Below are 6,335 nucleotides of genomic sequence, written 5' to 3' on the forward strand. Positions count from 1 at the left end.
TCACTGTTCATCCCATCGATCGGCTTTAGTTAGCAGCAGTAGCCAAGGAATCGCTCGATCGGGTTCAGTTAACAACCATCGATCGATCGCTCGGGTTCAGTAACGCGTAGCCTGCAGTGCAATCGCTCGGGTTCAGTTAGAGCCCAATGCCTCGCTCGGGTTTAGTTAGAGCTAACGCCTCGCACACACGCGCGTATGCGTATGAGAGAAACGCGGATCGCTCGACCCCGACCTCCCACCGTAACCGGGAACTCCCCGAAATTTTCCTCCCCCTAGCTTCTACCATAGTTTTTTCCGTCATGGATGGCCCAAAGAATGTCATGCAGCTGCGTCTCCGGCCCGCCTAGGACGAAAAGCCCATTTTCTGTCATGATTTTTTGTCATAGAAGTAGGAGCCCACCACATCTATGATCATGCCGGGTTTTGTCACAATTATCGTCATAGAAGTGTCATATGTATGACAGAAAAAAAATTCGTTCGGCCAAAAATGTCACGGATGTGTCTTTTTTTTGTAGTCTACATAACACTTCACCATTATTTGGGCCTAGAGGAAGGCATTGGGAAGTAATAAGTAGAGGATCGGTTGCTAGAGTGACAGAAGCTTAAACCCTAGTTTATGCGTTGCTTCATAAGGGGCTGATTTGGATCCACATGTTTCATGCTATGGTTAGGTTTACCTTAATACTTTTGTTGTAGTTGCGGATGCTTACAATAGAGGTTAATCATAAGTGGGATGCTTGTTCAAGTAAGAACATCACCCAAGCACCGGTCCACCTACATATCAAATTATCAAAGTATTGAACGCGAATCATATGAACGCAATGAAAACTAGCTTGACGATATTCCCATGTGTCCTCAGGAGCGCTTTTACTTATATAAGAGTTTGTTCCGGCTTGTCCTTTGCTACAAAAAGGATTGGGCCACCTTGCTGCATTTTATTTACTTTTGTTACTTGTTGCTTGTTACAATTTATCTTATCACAAAACTATCTGTTACCACTTATTTCAGTACTTGCAGAGAATACCTTGGTGAAAACCGCTTATCATTTCCTTCTGCTCCTCATTGGGTTCGACACTCTTACTTATCAAAAGGACTATGATAGATCCCCTATACTTGTGGGTCATCAGCTTGCTTTCAACCTCCGCGGCCACCATGGCGACACCAACTGCTTTCCTGCATCCTTGTGATGAAGCAAGGGCGGTCATGGGCAGTGGCGGAGACAGGGGGACCAGCAGGGGCCCTGCCCCCCTAACATCACTAATTTGGTATTAATATAACAATGAACAGTGCAGAATTTAGAGAATAATACATGCATTAGTGTAGTTTGGCCCCTGCAATGCAAAGTTTGTGTCATTTGGCCCCCCTAATCTTTAATTCCTGGCTCCGCCACTGGTCGTGGGATGCGTTGTCTGGTGAGGTAGAATGGGACTGCGTTGTCCAGTGAGGTGTAGCAAGCTCGCGGTGGCCCGCGAAGTAGAGGAGGGGCATTATGGCTGGCTAGAGGGACTTGCGTGGGTTCAGCCATGGACGGCACACACAGTGCATGCAAGCTGTTTGATGAAATGGCTCAATAAGCCAATGTGAGAAGGAAGAAGACAGGAGAGAGAAATAATTCCAAGACTGGCCAAAACCATGCCGAGTCAGCAGTGATAGCAGGTCTGTCTAGACAAGGGACTGAACTTGCCGGTTTCAAGAATTGAGGGTGCAATTTGTCCGGTTTTGAAGTTGAGGGACTAAATTTAGACTTCGTTAAGAGTTGAGAGATGAAAATATACTTTTCTACATTTTTGACGGGGGACGACGTTGACCATCAGAGCCGCTCGGTGGCCACCATGGTGGCCACAATGGTGGCATTCGTAGATGCGATCCCTCGGACAAGACAACCGGAAGATCGCGGCGGCCCTCATGAGCCGGCACATCACATCGGAGGAGCCGTCAACTACGTCACCGTCGCAGAGGCCCTGCAGGTGAGCCCATCAGCGCTGGCGGCAGGGCTGGCCGCCGACAACGTGATCTGCGTGTTCTACTTCACCATGTTCTTCGCGCTAGCCGCCAAGATCCCGGCCGAAGAGGTTCTGCACTCCAAAGGAGATAACGCCAACGGCGAGCCCGCTCCGGCTGCCGGTGCCATCGTTGGCGACGGGCTGCCGGTCCTGGAGAGTGCGACGGCGATGGCCGTGTCGTTCGCGATATGCAAGGCGGGAAAACACGCGACAGCTCTGCTGAGCATACAGGGCGGCAACCTCCCCTGCATCATGGCAATCGTGGTGGCACTGGCGACGCTGTTCCCGTCACATATCGGCAGGCTCGCCCCCGTCGGCGAGGCCATGGCCGTGGTCCCCATGTAGGTGTTCTTTGCCGTGGTGGGGGCCAATGGGAGCATCCGCAACGTCATCCACACGACCCCGGGCATCTTCGTGTTCGCGTTCGTGCAGATCGTCGTGCACCTGCTGGTGATCATGTGCACCGGGAGGCTACTTGGGATGGAGAAGAAGCTGCTGCTCATCGCATCCAACGCCAACGTCGGCGGACCGACCACCGCCTGCGGGATGTCCACCACCAAGGGTCGGGCTGGGCCTCCCTGGTGGTTCCGGGCATCCTGGCCGGCATCTTGGGGATCGTCATCGCCACCTTCCTCGGCATCGCCTTCGACATGTTTGTCCTCAAGCACATGTAATGCCTGAATGCGGTTGCGCCCATCATCTAGTAGCTGATGTGGAAGGCAGCTCCCTCTCTTCCCTTGCTTTCCGCCCTCCCCGACCACTGCAGAGAAAGCAGAGCAACTCATACCACGGGCATTGTCATTTCGATGAAACGGATAAGTACATCAGGAATCTTCACAAGCGAGACCACCCAAATTTAAATGAGATGTATAGAATCCTATAGGAGCGAACATAAGAACACCTGCGCATAAATTTCTTCTTATAAATCCAGATGGGCTACCCGTCATTCTAGGGGCACTAGTGGTTGGGGCGCGCCCATGGCGCGCTGCCTGAGCGGAAGCTCGGCGGTGCCAGGTGGGATAGCGCATGTTTCACTTCCCTATTTGGGACATGTTTGACACAAGTGCGTGCAAGGGCTTTTACAACGCAGAACTCAGACACTAAGCATAAGAAAAACTAAAAAACAAAGAAAAAAACACTACTTCTGTCAGAGGTAAGGTCAAACACCACCACGCCAGAGCCGCAGGGAGGCTGTTGGGGATCAAGAAGAAGCTGCTGCTCATCGCGTCCAACGCCAATGTCGGCGGCCCGACCACCGCCTGCAGGGTGGCCATCGCCAAGGCCTGGGCCTCCTGGTGGTTCCTGGGATCTTGGTAGGCATCTTGGGGATCACCGTCGCCACCTTCCTCGACATCGCCTTCGACATGTTTGTCCTCAAGCACATGTAACGACGCAATGCACTTCCTGGGGACGATAAAGAAAGCAGAGAAACTCATACCACGACGTCACTGTATTGTCATTTTGATGAAAAGGACAAGTACATCAGGAATCTCCACAAGCGATGACCACCCAAATTTAAATGAAAAATATGTAGAATCCTATAGGAGCGAACAGAAGAACACCTGCGCATAAATTCTTCTTATAAATCCAGATGGGCTACCCGTCATTCTATTCTAGGGGCATGGCACGCTCGCGTTGTTTTTAACCGCTCGATGGATTTACCACAGTGTCCTTTTGGTTGCTGGCGGCTGGTTAACCGTCAGTTTCTTTTCACGTCAACAGCCACTTTGGGAGAGGATGACACGCGGGCTTGTTCGATGTGGGATCATGCAATTTGCGTAGGTTTTCTTTAGTTTTTGGTACGCGAAGTGTACGTCGTGTGCTCGCCAATCACGGTCTGGGAGAAGTGAACCCTAGACCCGGTGAAGAAAAGCAGCGCACCCGCCTCCCCTCTCCTCTCATGCTTCCCCCAGTCCTCTCCCCGCGCCGACCATTTCCTCCTCCTCTTCCGCGTCCTCACTACTACCATGGCCTCAGTGTAACGCCCCGAGACCAATGTGCCAGGTGTCTTCTAGTTCTTCGCTGTTGTTGCCTTGTCATTTCTGGCATGTCATGCATTTCATATCATGTCTGTGCATTTCATTTGCATACATGTTCGTCTCATGCATCCAAGCATTTTCCCCGTTGTCTGTTTTGCAATCCGGCGCTCCTATGTCATCCGGTGTCCCTTTCTACCTCTTTTCGTGTGCGAGTGTTAAACGTTTTCGGATTGGACCGAGACTTGTCATGTGGCCTTGGTTTACTACCGGTAGACCGCCTGTCAAGTTTCGTGCCATTTGGACTTCGTTTAATACTCCAACGGTTAACCGAGGAACCGAAAAGGCCTCGTGTGTGTTGTAGCCCAACGCCCCTCCAAAGTGGCCCAAAAACCCACCTAAACCCCTTCCATCATCTAGGTCGTTCGATCACGATCGCGTGGCTGCAAACCGCGCCTCATTTGGACTCTCCTAGCTCCCTCTACCTATAAATATGTGTCCCTCCCGGAATTTTCACGCAGATGCACCCTATCTTCTTCCTTCCCTCCACGCCGCCGTACATGTCCGCCCGCCGGCGGACGCGTCCATCCCACCGCCACCTCACTCCGGCGAATGAGGCGCCGACACGTCACCGCCGCACCGCCCCTCAGCGAACCGGAGCCCGCCACCTGTCCCGCCGGATCGCCTCCGCCGCCGCGGGCCCGCGCGGCCCAGCGCCGGCCCTCGGAGCCCATCCGGTCCGCCACCACCAACCGCGCTCGACCCCGCCGCCCGCAAGCTTCGGCCAGAGTGCACCGCCGCCCCTGCAACACCGGCCACCGGCGTCGCCCCGCGCCGCCCGAGGCCATTCGCCGGCCACCGCCGCCATCAGCGCCGCCACCGCACCACGCTGCCCTCTCTGGCGAGCTCCCGGAACCGGCCTCTCTTCTTCCCCGATGATGCCCCGCGACGAACTCCGGCCACCGCGACCTCCCGTCGCCGGTGAACCTCGAAGTCCGCGCCCGGCGAGATCCCGATCGGATCTCAGATCTGGAAAACCCTAATCACCTCAGTTGACTTTCTCCTCTCTCTCCATAATTTTTATGCGATCTTCATCATGCCATAACTCTACATCCATGGCTCTGATTCGTGCATGTATTATATCGAAATGTTCGTCTCGAAGAGTACTCCATTTATCTCATTGCATCATTTCCATTTGAGCTCATCTTGATGCCCGAAATGCTGTTGGAAGAGGGCTATGTGATGTTAATTTCAGATCTGTTATCAGCAAATGCACTTTTGTCATTTTTGCCATGATTAATGTGTGCATGCTATGATCTTGAGTTCTACATGTGTTTTGAAGTATGTCATGCCATCTTTACAGGGGTGTATGCCATGTATTTTTGTGATCTCTGTGGTGACTAGCACAAGCATGAAAGTAGCTTTCTTAATGTTGCTGATTTCAGGGACTTACAAATATTCTAAGTCCTTGTCCTGTTATTATTTTTATGCCATGTGTTCATGTTGCTACCGAGTGATGCGTGCCTCTTTTGGGCATGATCAGTAAGGATGTTTTGTAGATATTGTGGTGCTCTATCCATCCATGTCTTTGTTTGAAATTAAGGAGCACCCTAGCTTGAGTCAATCGAGCTCTACTTTTGCTATAAAATGTTCCTGGCAGATTGTTAACATGTTTAGCAATTTTGCCGAGCTTATTGTTGTTGATCCGTGCATGTTATGTTGTTGTTCTTGCCATGTCTACTTGATGGGTGTATGCTTAGTTTGTCATGCAATGCCTCGTGGTGAGTGCATCGAGCTCGTAAACATGCCTACTTGATATCTGTTTTGCATGCTCCAGTTTTTCACCAAGTCTGAATCTGTTTTCGTTAATTGCTATGTTCACATGGTTGCCATTGTATTTTCTGATCCCTTTTGGCTTCTGGTCAGTAAGGGATTTTCGTTGTATGCTTTGAGTAGCTTCATGCCATGCCTTGCCTTGCCAGGATATGTTCCTGTAGCATGTAGTTATCGTGCTCTAAACATTGCTTCCTGATGTTAAATTCCTGACATGCTGTTAATTTCACCAAGTCTAAAACCTGATATCTTTTGCACTTTTGCCATGCTTGTTTGAGCTTGCTATTGAGTGAATTAGCCGTAGCTCAGTGTTCATCTTTTGTCAAGCATCTTGAGTGGATCTCTGCCATGTATTTTGCTGCTATATTTGAGTGCAGTAGCTTATTTATCTTGATGCATTTAGATGGCCACGTGCTGTTAATCGCAGACCGTTGCCATATTCGTTTTGCGTGTCATTTCCAAACCATGCATCCGATTCCGGCGATCTTTATATAGATTTTGACCGAAATAAACTTCTCTTTCC

The 6,335-nt window shown here is 50.9% G+C and overlaps 1 pseudogene; it reads left to right on the top strand.

The window, feature by feature from the left end:
* The first annotated feature begins 1,763 nt into the window (after positions 1 to 1,763).
* LOC119350833 lies at positions 1,764 to 2,677 on the top strand (annotated as a pseudogene).
* The last annotated feature ends 3,658 nt before the right edge of the window (positions 2,678 to 6,335 follow it).

This window comes from Triticum dicoccoides, chromosome 1A (genome assembly GCF_002162155.2).
Source record: "Triticum dicoccoides isolate Atlit2015 ecotype Zavitan chromosome 1A, WEW_v2.0, whole genome shotgun sequence".
NCBI classification, from domain to species: Eukaryota; Viridiplantae; Streptophyta; class Magnoliopsida; order Poales; family Poaceae; genus Triticum; species Triticum dicoccoides.